Source organism: Colias croceus, chromosome 2, assembly GCF_905220415.1.
Source record: "Colias croceus chromosome 2, ilColCroc2.1".
In the NCBI taxonomy this organism is placed as follows: Eukaryota; Metazoa; Arthropoda; class Insecta; order Lepidoptera; family Pieridae; genus Colias; species Colias croceus.
The window spans coordinates 10,291,304-10,312,436 of record NC_059538.1 but is presented as its reverse complement, the minus strand read 5'-3'; the positions used below and the strand labels follow the sequence as shown (position 1 = coordinate 10,312,436).

Genomic DNA, 21,133 nt, shown 5'->3' with positions numbered 1-21,133 from the left:
AACTTGAGAACGGCAGAACCGATTTCGTTAATTCTTTTTTTACTTATATTCCTTGAAGTACGAGGATAGTTCGTAGAGAAAACGAAAATATGTGGGGCATTTCACGCGAAGCGGACACATGGTTCAGGATACATCGCCCATTTTTGCAAGTGACTACTATCAAGCAAATTTTCCGTTTGTAGCTTTATTTTGATGAGATGCCCAATAATTTCGTGTACGAAAGTCTCGATTGTGGTAGCTAACAGAGATAACAAGGATAAAAATTTTTGATTTGATGGTTCTCAAATATTTATTACTAACTGAATGAATTTTTTTTTGTTCAATCTCAAGATTAAAAAAAAACCTAAATTATTCGAAAAAATATTTGTCCTACAAAATCTATGGTTTGTTCAAAGAGTCCCCCTTTCCAAAGTGTATCGATAACGAGGTCATCATAAATGATTACTAACAAGCTGATTTTTTTGTTTTCACTTAGTTAATGTTTATATAATTCAACAGACATATTGTCCTACAAATTGCGTAATAAATATTTGAGAACCATCAAATCAAAAATTTTTATCCTTGTTATCTCTGTTAGCTACCACCACAGACTAATAATAATATACTACGTATACAACAGACGGTTCACTCCATACAAAAAAAGTTGCACTATGAATTTGCGCAATTAAAGCGCCAGTGGGGAAAAAACGTACTACATGTTCGATTATATCTCTTGGTCTTTTGCTTTTAACACACTAGATGGCACGTTAAACACAGACTTGAAGTTCTTTTCCTTCCAGAGCCACTAGATGGCACTAATGTAAATATATGTACTGACACGTACCTTTTATTTTCAAGTCTGTGGCGTCAAGTGTCAATCAACATAATAATAAAAATAAAAACCTACCTACTCGGATTTTTAAATAAACAAAGTAAAATGACTTATTTAGTCACAGAGTACATTATTATGACTGGTATTTAGTTCACTTTATTTACGAGATTCTGTCAAAACCAAAACGAGAAGCTTTGTTTGTTTTCGTTTTTAATTGTTGACTAATATTTAAAAAATAAGTGCTAATTATGGTTTATGGATGGACTGTGAGGTTATGTAGAATCTACAGGCAGAAAATAAGCTTTATATGGTAAACTGATATTTTCTCAGAACATAAATTTTTACAAACATGATTTTTTAATGATTGGTTTATGGATTTGTAACCCAATATAAGATTGTTTTATTACAGACTTATTGCTTACGTTCGCAATAACAAATTTGTTCAAGAGAGGAGAAGAATTAATCCATCCCAAATGTAAATAATAATACGATTCTCCACAAAAACATTGTAGACACAAGAAAGGGATTTCTACATTTGCTACTAAGAAGGATATGGGATCATGAAGGATTTCATCTGTTTTAATACCAGTAAAATGGAATGAGCGCCGTGGCCGTGACTGTGTTTGGTACATAAAGAATGACAAACATTCAACTTGAAATTATGAGTGCATTACGGGCAAGGGCACAATAAGTTGCCCTTTGACTAAGATGTACTTAATTTTAAGGAACACGAAAATGGATGGCTAGAATAGGTATAATCGCATACATAGTATTTATTTCTAGTCTGTTGTATAAATAATCAAAGACTACAAAATATAATGAACTATGTCTTTAATATTAATTCTACAGTTTACAGTGTACTGTGTAGTGTGTAATCTATTGTATGTGTGCGTCTAGAATATATAGTCCTGTTGTTCTACAGTTTAAGCAGTTCAATACAAGCTTACAGTCGAGTCAAGTGTTTCACTAACCACCAACCATTGCATGGCAACCCTGCCAGTTTTGTAAATTGTAGTCTACCTAACCTGACTGTTGGTTTTGATTTGTATCACACAAAAAATACTATACCAAATTTCAAGAAATAAGAATTAAATACCTATTTGATTAAATTTTACTACTATACAGGAGCTTATACATGAAACATGACCAAAGCAGGGCTTTGGAGAAAGTGTGTATGGACAAAGACCACAATACATATGGTGCGGACAACTGCATGAAAAGCATGCAGTAAGAGACATTAAATAAATAAATAAATAAAACACATTTATTGTCAAGATCACAACACGAGATACATTTATAAACAAAGGAAAAACAAAAAGAAATAAAAAGAAAAATAATTAAATAAAAATAATCTTATTCCTAAGAAGTGAGTGACCTGATAAATGGAGCCAACTCAGTATATGATGGCAATGTGATTAATACCTTACCACCACTGATTTTCAGTGACCCCAAGTGACTATTGGAGTTTCAGTCTAGAATTGTATATAATGATAATTTAACATGAGTATATTATGTGAAAGATATATTTCTATTAATATGATAGATACTAATAAATAAATACATCAGTTAAAACATGTAATATAGGTAGCTGGTAGATATAATATCAGTATGTAATTATGTATATACTTAATGTAAATAAATAAAATGTAATTATGTTTATGTTACCGGAAATGTATGAAATCAAGGAATTGTATACAAATCCTAGTGGTTAAGGACGCTGTCACAAATCTGCGTTACTCAAATTTAGGTATCTAACGTCGCCACGTGGTTCGCGGGAACATCACGCTCACGTAAACATAGCGTAAGCGCATTCCATTTTATAGACCATCTTCATACTTGATATTATTTTTAATTTATTACGAATTTTAAAAATTCATTTTTATACTTTTATAAGTAACTAGGTAGGTACAATTATTGTGATAAGTATGTTAGTAACTAACTTTAAAAAAAGTGTGTGTTTTACAAAACCTCTAGGAATTGTATGCAATATCTAGAAGCTTTTTAAGAAATGTTTAAAATATGTACTTTTTTAAGAATTATCATACATATTATTATGTTACCGGCAATGTATTAAATCCGGCATTGTATACAATTCTTAGAAAATATGTATGTATGTTATATGTATGTTATTCCGAGTTACGGTCCGAATTAAATAAATTAGATTCGTCACATTACCTAGGAAATGTGATCTTTTCCTAAGGAGCAAACACATATTTTGCAAATGTGGATGGTTTTTGGGGAAGCTATTACCCGAGGTCAAAACTAAAATCCAAGATGGCGCCGACGAAAATTTTACATCTTTTCGTCATGGGTGTCATTTTCATGGTTTTTGGGGTAGCTATTAATCAATATGAGGTCAAAACTAAAATCCAAGATGGCTCCGACGAAAAATTTGACATTTTTTCGTCATGGGTGGCATTTTCATGGTTTTTGGGGTAGCTATTAACGAATATGAGGTCAAAACTATAATCCAAGATGGCGCTGATGAAAATTTGACTTTTTTTCGTGATGGGTGTCATTTTCATGGTTTTTGGGGTAGCTATTAAACAATATGAGGTCAAAATTAAAATCCAAGATGGCGCCGACGAAAATTTTACATGTTTTCGTCATGGGTGTCTTTTTCAAGGTTTTTGGGGTAGCTATTAACCAATATGAGGTCAGAACTAAAATCCAAGATGGCGCCAACGACGATTCCTAAACATTTATTTCAATGCTCTTTAAGATTATTTCTCTCTCTCTCTCTCGTAGTATATAAGAATTCGACTATACAGGGTGCCCCACTATCGGTATACTAAGTGCTAAGGGACTTGTAGTTTTGCAAACCCTAATCACGTAAAAATACTTAAACAACAAAATTACATAAAAAAAATTTTGCTAAATTTTTCCTGAAAATCCATGTTTTCTTCTCTAACTTCGTGCAGCCGGCATATACCGTTTCGCTAATGTGATTATTTTGTCTATGAAAACATAATTAAACGATAGCTCACGTGCGAGTGACAAAGTTGGGCGGGTTGCATTTACGGGGTGTACCGTGTACACAAAGAGTTTTATGAATTAATCTAATTGAAAAAAAAGATACACCTGGCATTTTATAAGTATTTTTTACGTACTTAGCGTATGCAAAGCTATAACCTATACAGAGTATGAGTGGGACAGTCTTAAAAATAATTTTAAAGAGATACATCATTTAAAGAGACACACCTAAAACCACAAAAATGACACCCATGACGAAAATATGTCAAATTTTTCGTCGGCGCCATCTTGGATTTTAGTTTTGACCTCATATTGGTTAATAGCTACCCCAAAAACCATGAAAATGACACCCATGACGAAAAGATGTAAAATTTTCGTCAGCGCCATTTTGGATTTCAGTTTTGACCTCATATTCGTTAATAGCTACCCCAAAAACCATGAAAATGACACCCATGACGAAAAGATGTAAAAGTTTCGTCGGCGCCATCTTGGATTATAATGTTGACCTCATATTCATTAATAGATACCCCAATAACCATGAAAATGACACCCATGACGAAAATATGTAAAATTTTCGTCGGCGCCATCTTGGATTTTAATTTTGACCTCATATTGTTTAATAGCTACCCCAAAAACCATGAAAATGACACCCATGACGAAAAGATGTAAATTTTTTGTCGGCGCCATCTTGGATTTTAGTTTTGACCTCATATTCGTTAATAGCTACCCCAAAACCATGAAAATGACACCCATGACGAAAATATGTAAAATTTTCGTCGGCGCCATTTTGGATTTAAGTTTTGTCAAATTGCTTTACCCCACCAATCCGTTCAACAACCCATAAAAAAGGGGATCTCAATCAACGTAATTTTTAAAACATAATTTTAAATTACAAATAATTTGAATATGAAACTTATACAGTTTACTCTTACTTATAAAGTATCAAATATTTCAAATCACAAAAACGACAGTGCACGCACAATAATCTTTTTCTTATTCGTTTTTATTTTTGGGACGAGGAGCGATACACCCGTCCTTCCAAGAGCGCTTCTGAGCGCGGTCTGACGACCCGCGAGAGCAAAATGTATCTGCGGCTCTACACTCGCCCGCGAACCGCGGGCGCGGTTCGCGGCCGCGGTTCGCGCATTGACACGCCGCGATAAATATAGCCCTCCACACTCGCGACCTTTCGCATTAACGTTCGCGCATTTGACTAAAATGGACGTGGAAGTTGCTGCTGCTCTGACATTGTGCGCTTTAGCGAATTACAATTATGCATTTATAAAGTCCAAAAAACAAGTTAAGGAGAATTTATAAATGAGAATATATGAGAATTAATAAAAATATTATGCACTAAAATTATGTTTGCTTTTAAAACATAAAATACGTAATTCGGAACAACTGTGAACACAGCGCGAGTGTGGATGCGTTCGCGTTCGCGCTTTGTTCGCGCTTCGCAAACCCTTTGAAGCGGACCAAAAAACCGCCACCGGACGGGGAACGCCGCGAAGCGCGAACGCGATGTCGCGAAACCATCCACACTCGCGGTTCGCGGCCTTCGCGGGCCTTCGCGGCGCGAGTGTGGAGCCGGCATATGAAGAAATCAACAAGTATTTTTAATTTAGCTAATAATTGAAATAAAATTTTGATTTAGATACAAAAAAATTATCATAATCTATAAAGGACTATATATCCCTCAATAATGTATAGGTAAGAAGATAGATTAGGCTTTTACTTTTCTTAAAATGGTACCGTTTTAGACCCCATTTTTTTGCATTTTATGCGATTATTGTGCTGGGAAAATCGTATTTCATTTTGTGTAACGCCGTACAATTTTTATAAGATGAACGTAGAGCTGAATATATTATCTTTAAATTGAGATATTACTATGTTCTCACGTGTAATTGCTTTAAGTTAAAATGGTACCGAAAAACAGCGTGTTTTTGTAAAAATCCGTAATAGCACCCTTAAGATCCGAATATAAGTCGAAATGCAACGGCGTGATAATAGAATGAGACCAATTTTATAATAAACTAGCAGTCCGCCCCGGCTAATAACAATATGTTCATATTATCTTACTAATTAACATTTCTTAAATCAACTTATATTCAATCAAATCAAATTTTCATTTGGTAAGTAATCAGTCCCCTCGTCCTGCTGACCCCGTGTACATGTCGCAGTCGGATTGTATAATCCGCCGTATTACAAACAGCCGGCATTTTGTAATATGCCGAAATTCGTCTTTTTCAAAAATTCTACAAAAAGACGGTCGCGAGCCGACGGAGCCCCACGAAGTGGGGCTCCTATTTCTGTATAGTTTTAAAAAACACGAACCTAACCTAACCCACCCCCTTATCCAAACCAAAAAATTCTGATTACGAATTACAAATGTGATGCTACAGCAAATGTGATGCTTCCTTGTGGATTATGTATATCTACAGATCACCCATATTTGGCAATCTCGCTTCACCTAATGGCCTTGTCTGATCAAGCCGAAATGAATTAATTACCTACTGCAAAAATTAAATAATTTAGATTATACCTGGTAAGGACAAGGAAAATAAACTTTAAACAAGTGTTCGACCGATTATTACCAAGTAGGTAAATAAATTAATGACAAGACAAGGTAATCAATTAATGCTAATAATTTCCTAAAGAAAACATTTTTTTCAAAATTTTCACATAATAGGTAACTAGGTACTAGACTCAAAAGTTTATGATAAGTCAATGAATGATAAATAGAATATGTTTAAGTAAAATGAACTAGTTTATTTTACAATAAATTAATCTTATAAATTACCAACTTTCATTCTGCGGCTTCAACCGTGTGCCTTATTCAATCCCTGTTCCTACCCCTTGAATCCTATTTATGCAACAAAATTGAGATGTCCTTTTTCAACGTAGGTATGTACATATATCGAAATTTCCGTCAAAATCGGTTCAGACGCGTGCGGGAATACCTATTTTCTCGTGGTCCCACTATTTTGTCCTACTATGACGGAGTAACTTTCGTATTTATCTACAAAACAGAAATTATTTGATTGTTTGTTTGTTTGTATTGGATAGGATCCGAAACTACTGGACTGATTTGAAAAATTCTTTCATCATTCGAAGCAAAAATTATACCTACCTGATGAACATAGGCTACTTTTTATAACGGGACAAGTGATAACTGCGTTAAAAACAACCGACTTCAAACTTGCACTTGCAAAATTTACAAATACCTACAGACAAAAATGCTCATAAAATAAAAACTACTGGGCCTATCCGAATAAAATTTTTATGGGACCAATTCGACACCATCCCGCATCGAACAAAAAAAGAATCACGTAAATCGGTTCAGAAACCTCGGAGTAATCGGTGTACATACATAAAAAAAAAATATACCGGCCGAATTGATAACCTCCTCCTTTTTTTTTGAAGTCGGTTAAAAATACTTCATTCGAGAATCGATGTCGAAATATTTAATTTTAGGCGCATAAAGAAAAAAAAACGCAAAGGATCATTCAAAACCTTTTCTACGGTTTAAATCTCAAAACTTTTTGGTTCATACTTCATATAAAGGTAATCTGATAGGATTATTTAGAAAATAAAACAAGATGACGTAGGTAGGTATTTAACTTTAGTTTCGATTTATTATCATTAATGATGATTTCTTGATATTCTTAACGACGCGGTTGGCGCAGTTGTAAAGTAACTGCCTACTGAGCCGACGGTCCCGGGTTCGATCCCCGGTCAGGGCAAATATTTGTGTGATGTACTTGATTATTTGTTTTTGGGTCTGGGTGTTATCTATATATGTATTTATAAAATATTATATTATTTGTATACGTAGTATATTATTATTAGTCTGTGATATTATATTTATCGTCGTCTAGTACCCACAACATAAGCCTTAATTGAGATTACTGTGGGACTAGGTCGATTTGTGTAATATTGTCCTTTAATATTTATTTATAATTTATATATAATTAAATGTGACTAGAAATAATATACTTACTACGGTTTAAGTATAGGTTGTATCGTAGTATATTATTATAAGTCTGTGGTTGTATATTATTTTGTAATGAGATCTTGCAATCAAATATTCACACAATCTCGCAAGTTTTCCGACAATTCATTTTTCGTATGAAAATTATCAATACACTAGGTACCTACCTAATATAGGCCGCTACAGGAACGCAGTTTGTAATAATTAATAACGGCTTTAACCCATTTACAATATTTTTATAGGTGGCAAAGGCAATGAGACTATGTATTAAAAACGTAGTATATTATTATTAGTCTGTGGTCTGTGATAATATTATTATTAGTCTGTGTTAAAAACGTGAAAAGTAACGTAAAAAGTCTGTAGTGCCATCTATTATTCGTTTAGCATCGCCAAATCGGAGGAGAATAACTTGTTTATAGTAGTTTCATGAGATGGCGTTGTTTTGAATATAAACTTTTCTGTAAAATTAGTTAAAATCGAGCGAAAATGAAATTAAATAGGTAGGTTCCATTTACAAAAGTATGTAAAAAATTATAAAAAGCAATGAAATTGCAATTAAATCTAATTTTATTTTTTGCTGGTTAAAATGATACACTTAGCGGCATCTATTGGTAGTCGGATGGCATTAATCCAGTTTTGTATGTAATGAACCAGACATGCTACCACAATCGAGAGTTTCGTACACGAAATTATTCGGTGTCTCATCAAAATAAAGCTACAAACGGAAAATCAGCTTGATAGTAGTCACTTGCAAAAATGGGCGATGTTTTTAAAGACCTATCTGTTGACACCTCGTTTAATTCAAATTTCACGAATTTATTTTTTGTCCCCGTTTGTATGAATGTTGCAGTGCGTCGCGCTAGGCGCTAGTATGGGGATATTGCCGCGCTTCGCCATTATAATACATGTAGCTTCTAAACTACTGCGATGATCACTCTAGAACTTTGCATGAAGTTTAAACATAATATAAGCCTTTTATTCAACGATCTTAAATTAAATTAAAAATACGCAAAGTTTGTAAAAAATGACAAAGAAAAATATTTTTTGATTTTTCTAAGGAATTTATATATAAATTTGATATTCGAAATATGAGGAAAAAAAGTTTATTTAATGAAGTATATTATTCAGATATCAATTTATTTAAAAATTACTTTACTTGAACTGATATTTACATTCTAAGTCACCCATACCTCGCGCTTACTGATATCTTCAAAGACCTGTATTTTGAAAACTAAGCTTCTAAATGCAAAAATTTTTCGTATACATACCGAGGGTATATACAGGTGTAACATATTAAAATATAACCGAAATCTGAAACCTGACCCTGAAATCTATGTCCGCTTCGCGTGAAATGCCCCATGTACCACGGGCAAAGCCGGGGCGGACCGCTAGTTGTTTCATAAAATACACAGCGTGTACCAAACAAATAAACAGTAAACTAACATACTAACAAATATAACAATATTAAGCAAATACACAATAATATTTGAAACATTTTCATATTTACGACGTACAGCCATACGACTTAGTCCCAAAAACGACGTGCCTCCATGATTTTACCTATGGGATTAATTTTCAAATTGGATCGCGTCGGGTCCCCTTTCACTAGCTGATAAGTGCGGAATCAATTTTTCATCCCACATAACTAAAGAACCTTATTCCTCAAGACATTAAGTTCAAACTCCTACAACTCGCTTTGACGTGAGATTTTAATCTCAACTTTTGAACGCCGCCACTCATTTCGAATACGGCTTTAATTTTGACGGGATTAACCTGATAGTTTAACCTTGAAAATTGTAAAACGTTATGTGTTTATTATGTGACAATATTTTTCAATTTATTTTCCTTTTTCCTTTCCTTTTAATAATAATAACAATCTCATCGACTCTATAGTAAAAGCTCATTTTAAAAAAAATTGTGTGAAACTTCTTTGACGCGTATTGTCACAAGGTGACCTTGCATTTTACTCTCAACGCATCTAAAGAACACTTCATAAATAATATGCGAACAAAGTCCAAGTTTCTTTTAAAAATGATAGAGCCGAAATTGAAAACACTCTACGTACTAGAATAAACCCTTTCTATGAAATAAGTGTTTTTCCGTTGATTTATTAAGGATACTTGATTAATAACGGTTAATGTAATGACTGTATAAATTGAAGCGATGGATAAGAAAGTGTTAAATAAGATTCCGCTATTTATAGAGAGGATAACGCCGACGCAAAATAAATGTGTGGGTTTTCTATTTTCTCGTCTCGTCAATGAAATTTTATAGTATTTTTGTAGACACTTATTGGGTATTCCTTGTATTGTAAAAGAAGAATTTAAAGGAAGCATAATCTAGATATACTTTTGTTCACTTGGCAGTTTGTTTTTATTCGAATTAAATCAATTAAATAAATAATTCATTTCTCTAGGCAATCCGTAATATAAACATATAATAGGATGAGTTTCTATAGCTGCTAAATATGTTAAAATATATTATATTAATTGCATAATAACAAATTTAATTTTACGAATTGACTAATAATAGTGCTCAGCATGAACAAGAATAACTGAAGAAGCAACATGGAATTTAAAATAGCAATTACGCCCGAACTTCAAAATTATATTAAAACTGGCTGTCCTGGCAAACGTTGTTCTGCTCTTGTCACTTAGGAGGATGAAAAATAGATGTTGGCTGATTCTTAGATCTACCCAATAGGCACACAAAATAATATCAGAATTGGTCCAGTCGTTTCGGAGGAGTATGGTAACTAATATTGTGACATTAGAGAAGATAGACAATGTGGACAAAATACCCACGCTTACACGTGGTTGAATGGAAGGCAATCGTATTAATATCGCAGTCAGTTCTCAATATCTAATAATACTATGTCTCCATTGTTGTATGTATGTTACTCCTACGCTGTTTGCTTTGCACTATATTGATACAGAATGCCACAGTTCACTCTAATACTAGGTTTAACTTGTACAATAAATGGTACGCTTTAGATGTATGCGGGTATTCATTTAGGTCGTGTGGTTGGATATTGAGTGAAGTTTCAATGCCTTTTCTGAAGAAATATTATGAACTAGCTGTGCCCCGTGGTTTCACCCGCAGCGCTCCACTCCTGTTGGTCGTAGCGTGATGATATATAACCTATAGCCCACCTCGATAAATGGGCTATCTAACACCGAAAGATATTTTCAAATCGGACCAGTAGTTCCAGAGATTAGCGCGTTCAAACAAACAAACTCTACATCTTTATAATTCACTAGAATAAGGTTCAAACATTTATTACGCAGTGAGTGTGTTATTGTATTATAATATTATCTTCCAAAACTAAACACAAACAGCGAAATGAACATAAATGTTATCGGATACCATAATTCAATTGAAGTACTATCGAATCCAAATATTTGGGCATGTTAAGGCAAAATAGTTAACTCGAGCCAAATGCTAGAGCAATATTATTGCAATCAACACTCGCTGGGTTCAGTAATAAGATTAATATTGATCCTAAATTGGAGGAGATTTGTACCAACTTTTTCGAGTTTCTAGCAAAAATTTTAGTGTTATATTTAGGAAAGTTGATGAGATGGAGATATCTTCACGTTCCGAAGTTTAGCAAATGCTTGCTCAGCTAGTAAGTTACCTCTTTCAATTTGTTTCCATCGTTACTGTTATATATATTTCGAGATAATTTCATTATTTTATATGGTAGCAAATATTTATTACATCTAGTAAGTAACAGATTCATATATTTTTACAACTTTTAATATTATATAATGAACTGTGAAGAACTACAAAGGTTACACAATAGTTATCTATATACCCTTAAGGAGTAGACTGTAGAATTAGTCTCCAACTACTGTAATGATTATAATATATAATATCTAAAGTTCGTTTTGAATGCAGTTTACATCGCTACGTACAAATGTTTTGTAGGTTACATAAGCAGAATAATTATGATAGTAGATATGCCATACGTACAATAGGAACTAGTGTAGTACTAAATCCAAACTAAATCAGTGTTTGTAAATTTAAAAAAAAAAACACTGTTTTCTACAATATTATGAAATAACTTTCGCAGCATTCTAACATTTACAGTTTGGCAGAGTACTAATGTATCTGTTTGTTTTGTACTGAAATAAAAATAAAAAAATAGTATGTCCTTGAACGAATGTAGACTATTTCCTACCCTCAGTTTTAGTTCGAGATACATGAATGCGGCGTATTTTTACAGCTCGAATCAACTAGCTGATGTTTCGTTTTCATCTCAATTCAATGCGTTAAAAGCTGACATGACATTTCCCGGATGCCAACGAGTGCCTTTCTATTTTTGACATTTTTCAGCTGAAATAGCGTTCTTGCTTTTTATAATTGAAGAAAAAAAAATTGTTTTTTATGAAGTAAAACTTACTATTTTTGTTAATAAGTCAGTAGTTGTGGATCAGCTGATAACACCTCCGCCTTCAATCAAATAGTCCCAGATTCAAAACAGAAGAAGCATGTAAAAATTTAATTAAATTTAAATTTTGGTAGGTGGTGGCTGAAACTCTGAAAAGAGTCCTGTATTCAAAAAGAAAGATCCGGAATAAACTTGGACAGATGATGATAAAAAATAAAACACAAACAACTTTTTTTATTAACTTCTTTGTACTTATTAGTATGTGAAATTGAAGTGTACTCCTTTCATTTCTATAATCTAGTTTTAGATATAAAAGTAGGTTATACTGAAAAGTATAATTTAGATAATCGTCTAATTGAAATAGTTAGTTGATAACAAATCACATTTCTCTGAACTATTAAGATTAGTAAGTGGCAGTGGTTGGGTTGGATCGTCGATTAAACAACAACTAATCAAAGGTCAACCCGCTAGCGCAGGCGTATATAATTCTTAATATTATGATGTGATATCTTTACAAAATTATTTGTTTATTTATTTATTTATGAAAGCATTACAGCTTGCAATATGATTGACATAATCTAATTATGTTTACAACACGCCAAATACGATTTTTACGAGTATACAGGGTGTCCCACTAAGCGCGAAGGAGCTTGTAGTTTTGCGTACACTGATCACGAAAATAATACTGAAACAACAAAATTACATCAAAAAATTTTTGCTAATTTTTCCTGAAAATCCATGTTCTCTTCTCTAGCTTCGCGCAACCGGCACATACCGCTTCGCTAATGTGAGCATTTTGTCTATGAAAACATAACATCATAAACGATAGCTGTTCACGTGCTGCTAGCAAAACTGGGCGGGTTGCTTGTTGGTGTACACCACGTACACATAGAGTTTTAAGAATTCATCTATTTGAAAAAAGTTTGTCAAAATGGCGTTTAAAGAAATCGGTTACAAATAAGTGAAGATAATAAAAGCATGGTTATGTTTAAATATAAATAGTGAATATTATTGTGTGCTTTTGAAAACTCTGGTACTGAAACTTAATTACAACAAATTTATACGTTCACAGAGAGGAAGAGATAATTTTATGCCTACAAAACCTTTAATGCAAAGATAAGAGTCGCTTTTATGTACGTATTGTTTTACAAAATAGGAACGTTTTCAGTAATTATATTAAGAGTTAAAAGATAGACGCTTCTGATTAGCGGTGTTCTTGGACAATAGGGAATGATAATTTATTTATTTATTTATTTAACACTTTTATTTAAATAGGTACACATCACAGCTGACAATTTTGACTAATTATACACAAATTTAATCACATGTTGCGGTAAAATGCCAGCCTAATTGTATGTACACAGCACAATAATTATTGAGGTTAAAAAAAATATTAAAAATTACATTATTTAGCATAATTCATAGATCAAGTAAAATATTTTTTTAAATACATGTCATAAAATAAATTGAATCCAAATCATAGTACAGATAAATATCACATCACTATAAAGAAATAAATAAATAAATAAAATCTTTATTTGAATTCATACATACTACTATAGCTACAATACATAAAATTACATTAATAAATACCTACGTTACATTCAATCACATAAAATAAAATTCATTACATTCCGAATAAGAATTAAATCAAAGGAATTAAGTTATAAATAAAGAAACAAGGTGTCTATATTCTATTATTTATTTTACACTTTAATTAAGAAATACAAATTTTATAATGAAACGTAATATTAATGCTTTTTCATAAATTATAAGTATTATGTATTATAACCAAAAAAATAGATATGCTATAAATTCAAACACCAGAAAAATGCTACCTTATTCCTGATCAAGATAAACTATATTTTTCGGGTTAACCCGAACAAAGCCGGGGTAAAAGATAGTTTCTAATAACATGAAGGGGTGCACGGTTCAACAATTTAGTTCCATTTATTGGGTCACAATAATATGATCTTTTTGGACCCCAATTCCCGCAATTCGACCCAATACACTTCACAAAATTGCCTTTACGAAATCACATTATTGAATTTAAGTATTTTGTTTATATTATTGACGCATTTTTTATTAATACGATTATAACAGACTAGCTTTCCGCCCACGTAGTTAAGAATCTGCATTATTCCTGTTTCCGTGGAATTTCAGGGATAAAATCTATCCTATGTACTTTCTCAGGTCTCAAGCTATCTCTGTACTAAATTTCATCCAAATCGATCCACTGGTTGAGGTGCGAAGAGGAGACAGACAGAGTAACTTTCGCATTTATAATATTAGTTATTAGCCTGCTCTTGCTCTGGCGCTAGACCTGAAAAAACAATCATTTTATTAGTACAGAAAATGTAGAATTAATAATATGAGTTCTAATAGAAATATTAAGTCTGCAATTGCATTGTAAGTACTATCATTATGCGCGTTCCATTTAAAAAGAAAACATTTGTGTAGAATTGTGCATATTGGTTGTTCGTTTGTAGATGCATTTCTATAAAACTATTCATTCCACATTAATCATGCTTTAAAAATGTCATACATTTAGTTCAACAATTATAACGAACGTTTTATCAAAATTAAACGCAGAAGATAAACCAAAATGTTTTAGTGACATTAGTTTTAAATACTCATACATCAAGTCTTTCCATATATAATATTATAAATGCGAAAGTAACTCTGTCTGTCTGTCTGTTACTCAATCACGCCTAAACTACTGAACCAATTTTCTTTAAATTTAGTATGGAGATATTTTGATACCCGAGAAAGGACATAGGCTACTTTTTATCCCGGCAAAATGACGCAATCCCGGAAATCCCACGGGAACGGGAACTATGCGGGTTTTTCTTTGACAACGCGGGCGAAGCCGCGGGCGGAAACCTAGTGTGTTTATAAATTATTATTATTTGAATAAAAAAACAGCAGAAGTTATAATTAATACCCAGAAAGATGTCATTAAATTTTTCTAAGACGCAGCCAGCAAGAGGATATAGAAACTGCCATTAAAACTTGTATGAATTTCAACCATTTCAACATATCTAATGTTAAATGTATTTTCTTTGACTCGAAGAAAACAGCAATAAATAAAGATTTATCCAGCGAAGTTGGTTAGAATTTGAAATTTGTCTCCACATTCATCAGTTTTTAGCTTGGGAAAATTTTTCGCAAAGGTTTCGTGCTTACGAATTACAATTATTGTAGAAAAAGGTTACAAACTTTACTGAGGCTAATTATGTTAAAACTCATTTGTTGAGCTTGAGCATGAAAAGATAATTTATGAATTTATGTTAAAAAAAGTTATTTTCTATTATTATATTGTTAGTAAAACTACATAATATAATAATATAAACGGTGTATCTAGAGAAAATTAAAGAATGGCAAATATTATTGAATATTTAATTTCATTTGTAGCAATTTGGTAACGTAAAGTTTCGTGGATTCAGTTTCATTGTTTTGCTTTGAAATCAAATGTTCAATATTACTAAATTTGCATCAATTTTCTTCTATCTATTCTATCTTCTATCTACTGAATACATACTTACAATTTTAATTCACGCAAATCAATCTAGAAAGTACTTAATACATAAAGTGCCTCCAAAATCGTAGCTCTCTTACATCTATGTTCAAGTTAATGTTAATAATATATTGTACTTCTAGATAATACCTTAATTAAATGCTATCCATTATAATAAAATTTGTAAGCGAATATTTGCCAATTTGTTGGAGAATAATAATTATTGTGCGAACGTAATTTTCTTATAAAACCGTTGTAACCACAATTCTAACAAATAATATTTTCATTTCATATCTATATAAATAATATCCACAAAAACTAATCTAAAATACCCAATACATTATATTGCCTAAACCATCTAACAATTCAATTCAAGGCAAAAGAATCACTGCCGAGTGGCTACCTGATTTGGCTCCACTTTTATTTTACTCTTTCATTTGCTGTCATTGTACTTGTATTGTTTTGTTTCACATTGTGTTGTTTTAATTTTAATTATTGTATTCTGTGTCAATTGTGTTTGTTATTATTGTGGAGTCAAATAAATGATCTTTCTTTCTTTCTTTCTTTCTTCTTTCATTTCATTTCGTTGCAATTCCATCGTTACTATACAAGTGGGTCATCCGTTCCCTCTCTACAAATAACGATACGTGAAAGCACTTGATACTAAGTCTTTGGTACGAATTAAATCTTTTAAAAGATCAGACGTTTAGTGACTAGCTTGTGTTTAAATTTTGCTGTGTTTAGATTTTAAATTGTTTAATGTATAATATTATGTAATTCTCTCGAATTTTATATTTACTTTTGTTGTTAAGGACACTACTACCACAAGACTATCAATATAACATACTAGCTACATGCCCTGGCTGTCTCCCATTCGGTTGACCCGAAGTTCAAATATTGCATAATATTATGTTACTAAGTAAAGTGAAGGCTCTCTTATGGTAAAAAAATCGATTGAGTATGAGTAGTTTTGTATTCGAAATAAATTGGTTCTCGTTTCAATATTATAGTAAAATTATAATACTATAAACTTTATGTACAAAGTGTAAAAATATAACAAACTAGCAAAGTAAAACAACAATGAAAATATACCGTAACTTTATTGTGACGGATGACCATAAAGTTTTCATATCTAATACGTTCCCATTCATAATTTTATGGTCCGCATTTTATTCCTTGATGGCAATGTTTCATGGCAATCTTCGAATAACATTGTTGATTTTATTATCTTACTAGCTTCTGTCTCCTGGGTTCGTCTGTGAGAGTTTTATTTAGAAAAAAATGTATTTTAAGTGATTATACATATTTTTATAACTTAGTGTTTTTTTAGATCGACTTCGTCATGAAAACGATTGTATTAAATTATAATTTTTAACCATCCCATTGTTTAGGTAATGATTTTTAACTATCTGCGACAAAAAGCTCTTTAACTATTTCATAACTGATAACCACCTTGTAAGTAATCATACTGCAAATGTATAGTAAAAAAATAATAGATGAAAACTGATAATAGATGAGTTCGTTCGTTCATAAAGTCAGATACTCAATTTAGAAACTGGCCGATCTTTTTAATTCTAGAAGACTTAAGTTTAATAGACCATTGCTCTACTGAGCCACTGGCTAGGAACAGTGGTCGTTAGAATGTAATATTAGGAAATTACATGCAGTGATTTATAGAACCTACGCTAGCCGGATCGTTGACCCCGATAGATAGCGCTCAATCTTTATACTGGTTAGTGCCTGCGTACACGAATGTATACTTTCTATGGTGGAAAATGGAAAAAGGTTGCCTAGTAGTGTGGTGAAACAATTTGGACGTGGAAGTTTTTAATGTAAACAGTAACATATCATTTAGGTTTTAAGTGTATGTTTTTAACATATTATAGTTTAGGTTGCTGGAAGAAATCGTTAACGAGAAGGCTGCGAAATAGTGTAAGTTGCATACTGTAAATCCAAAGTACCTATCACGAATATTTTGATGTTTTTACTAGGCAAAAAGATAAATACAATTACGTAGTTTAACAAAAGCCACTAATATTAGATACTTACATATTATTAAATTCAATTGGGAATTGATTTACGCGAAGACGCTTAGCATAAGAAAATTTATATGACTTGAATGAATCGGGGAAGAAATTGAAGGCATATTATGTGAGTCAGGTACAGGGAATGGAGAATTAGGGCTCCCTATCACCAAAAAAATGCTACCCTACAAGTTAATACTTTTATACCAATCCCTCTATTCTGAAATTTATTCCAGAATTTAGGAGAATATGTACCAAAATCTTATTAAAAACGCTACGAGTAAAATTTTACCCCAACTCTATTTCAGCATGCGAAAACTTTTTATCGAACGAAAGGGGAACGGTGCACGGAACCCCCAAATAGATTAAATTGTCACGACACGAGTCCTCGTCGGCTAATGTAAATTGAACCTTACATCTTTGAATCGTATTCAATTACTAGCTGTGCTCCGCGGTTTCACCCGCATTGCTCCGCTTCTGTTAGTCTTAGCGTGATGATATATAGCCCATAGCCTTCCTCGATAAATAGGCTATCTAACACCGATATAATTTTTCAAATCGGACCAGTATTTCCTGAGATTAGCGCGTCCAAACAAACAAACAAACTTTTAATAAGGAAATAAACAAACACACGATCAAATATTTTAATCATTTTCAGAATAGTTGATCACTACTTAGTATAAATTAAACAAAGTCGCTTTCTCTTAAATGTATGCAATCTTTAAAAATGCGCAACCGATTTTCATGCGGTTTTTTAAATAGATAGAGTGATTCATTAGGAAGGCTTAAGTAATTGATTAGGTTTTAAACAAAGCGAGCGAAGCCGCGGGCGGAAAGCTAGTTTGGCATAATATTATAATACGAAAACAGAAGACTTCACAGTGCCTGTAAATTGAACATTGTTTACATAAAATAATTGTAAACATAATATTTGTTACTGAATAAATATTTTTTATTTTGATTTTTCACTTTGAAATGATAAAAACTAGTCCACTTAAAAAGCAATACATCCAAAGCTATACATCTAGAACCCAAACTTTTTGACAATGATCTTTTAATCATTCCTACATTATGTACCTCTGACGTAAAGAAGGTAATTCCTCTTGAACAATCTCGTTTGACTAAGAGGCTGTCAATAGTGGGAAATTGGCTGGCCTGATTTATTTAGGACCGTGCAAGTAAACTTTATGAGGAATCGAAGATGCTATGTATGTTCCGCGTGTTCGAAGAGTTTATTGTGCAATGGTAAAGAGCATTTTAAATTAAGTTTATATTCACCTTTATTTAGAGTTAACAGACTTCAAAGGGGTAGGAGGAGGTTCTTGATGATTCGAGTGCAATTTCTTGAGTTAGTTTGCTCAGAGCTTTCGACTGGGTGTGATTTTGAATGATTAATGATATTTTTTAATTTGAAAACCTCCTTCCTCCCGTGTGTCATTTAAATTCAGTCAGGGTCTCACAACTTGAAGGTGGTTTAGTTTTTTTGTTAGTAATAGGTAATTATATGAATTGCAATCTATCACGCGGAAACTATAATAATATGTGTGGTAATTTCGATATTTCTAAATTAGTTAAATTAAATACACTGTTAGGTACATTGAGATAATATTACTTCGTATGGAGGAGACACCACGAACAAAATCTGTGCGCCATTTTTTACTCTATCTAAGTTTTAAAAATTATTATCTAGTTAGGTACTTACCGATGAAAGTAATTCCTTTGCACTTTTCCGTGTTATTTGTGAAATATCGTAACACACACGAAGGCATATTGTTGCGTTTCACTTTAAAACAAATAAAAAATGAGCGTGCAGTTACGCCATATGGCGTATTTTGAGCGGAACATAAGTGATGTAGACGGTGTCGTCTCCATATGTATATCTCAATGGTTAGGTATGATATTCATAGTTTGGTATGAAATCGTCACGATTTTCTACTAAATCGATTTACTCACAGTGGAAAATCATTAATATGTAATTAATAATTCCCATGTTTCCCACGTGATAGAAAGCACGAGAAGGTTATCTTTAAAATTTTCCAACACACATCAGATATATTAGCAACGAAAAAGTTTTATAGTATGTTCATTGTTCAATAGCTTCATCAATGGCCCTTTGACATGCAATAAAAAGAGACAGGTAATAAAGACTAACAGAGCGAAAGAGATAGACAGCTCAATTTGATAGCCAATTTTGAAGTTTTATGGTGCATCATGAAAATTGTTTTGAACCGATACATTTTAAAAAGGTAAAATATGTTCGTTTTTTAGAAAGTTGCTGACCCGTAGAATTTACAGTATACATCATGTTAAAATGCTTTTTCAAACCCTTTTGTTATAAATATTAGTTAGAATACATAATACAACATAATATTTTATTGTATTTGGTTTTTAATAATATATTTAGGCCAAGCTCATAACCAAGCTCGCTGTTAAGTGTTCCCAAGAAGCTTATACCTAATACACTGGAGATTGCACTATGAACGTTGACTTGTCACGGGAAGGTATGACCTTGAATGACGCCTGGTTGTTTTTTGTCCCTTTCACACCTAACTTGGCAAGTTGGTTTAAATAATATAATATCATCATTATTTTATCCCTATAGTGCAGTCATAGGCAAACTGCGGCTGGTGTGCCACAACACATTAAAATTCTCTAAAGGGCCTCTGCGTGTTGGACCTGTTGTGACGTAAGACTTCCAAAGGACCGGGTATCTTCCTTCTGGTGGTACCCGTGTATTATGGGTAGAATTATATGAATAAATCTCCTTTAAAATCAGTTCAGAAGTCTTTAATTCCTAGAATCTAAGGCTTATGCAAATGATTTACAATTTAATTTCGTACATAATCTATACTAATATTATAAAGAGGAAAGGTAATTATGTGTGTATGTATGTATGTATGGTTTTCACTTATTAACTACTGGACCGATTTCAAAAATTAAAAAATTTTTCACCATTAGAAAGCTGCATCTTCTCTGAGCAACATAGGCTAGGTTTTATCTAGGAAATCCCACAGGAACGGGAACTATGCGGGTTTTTCTTTGAAAACGCGGGCGAAGCCGCAGGCGGAAAGCTAGTATTAAATACGCAAATAGAAACAGAGTTATAATAATAAATACGTATAAATAGGTATGTCCAAAATTTAGAATTTGTCAAAGTAAATTGGTGTCCAAAATTTCCTCCCCTTTCGTTCCGGATACTTTCATTAAATATGTACGTACTCTTAAAAAGAGAAAGTTTTCGGTATAAATTATGGATTTTTCATTACCAAAATACTTTTTTGGGAGAAAAGCGGAAATGTAGGGGATATCTTGGTTATAGACGATGCAGATTACTTAGTCTATAAATAGCCATAATGATGTTTAATGTACATAATAATACCTTATACTTCTTATGATTCCTGCCAAAGACGATAATTAAAACCAT

At 32.4% G+C, this 21,133-nt stretch overlaps 1 long non-coding RNA gene across 1 annotated transcript; it reads left to right on the top strand.

Moving 5' to 3' along the window:
* The first annotated feature begins 1,058 nt into the window (after positions 1-1,058).
* On the top strand, positions 1,059-2,432 carry LOC123701570. The gene is made up of 2 exons (XR_006752752.1): positions 1,059-1,121; positions 1,221-2,432. It is a non-coding gene; the product is annotated as an uncharacterized LOC123701570 (long non-coding RNA).
* Positions 2,433-21,133: the final 18,701 nt, after the last annotated feature.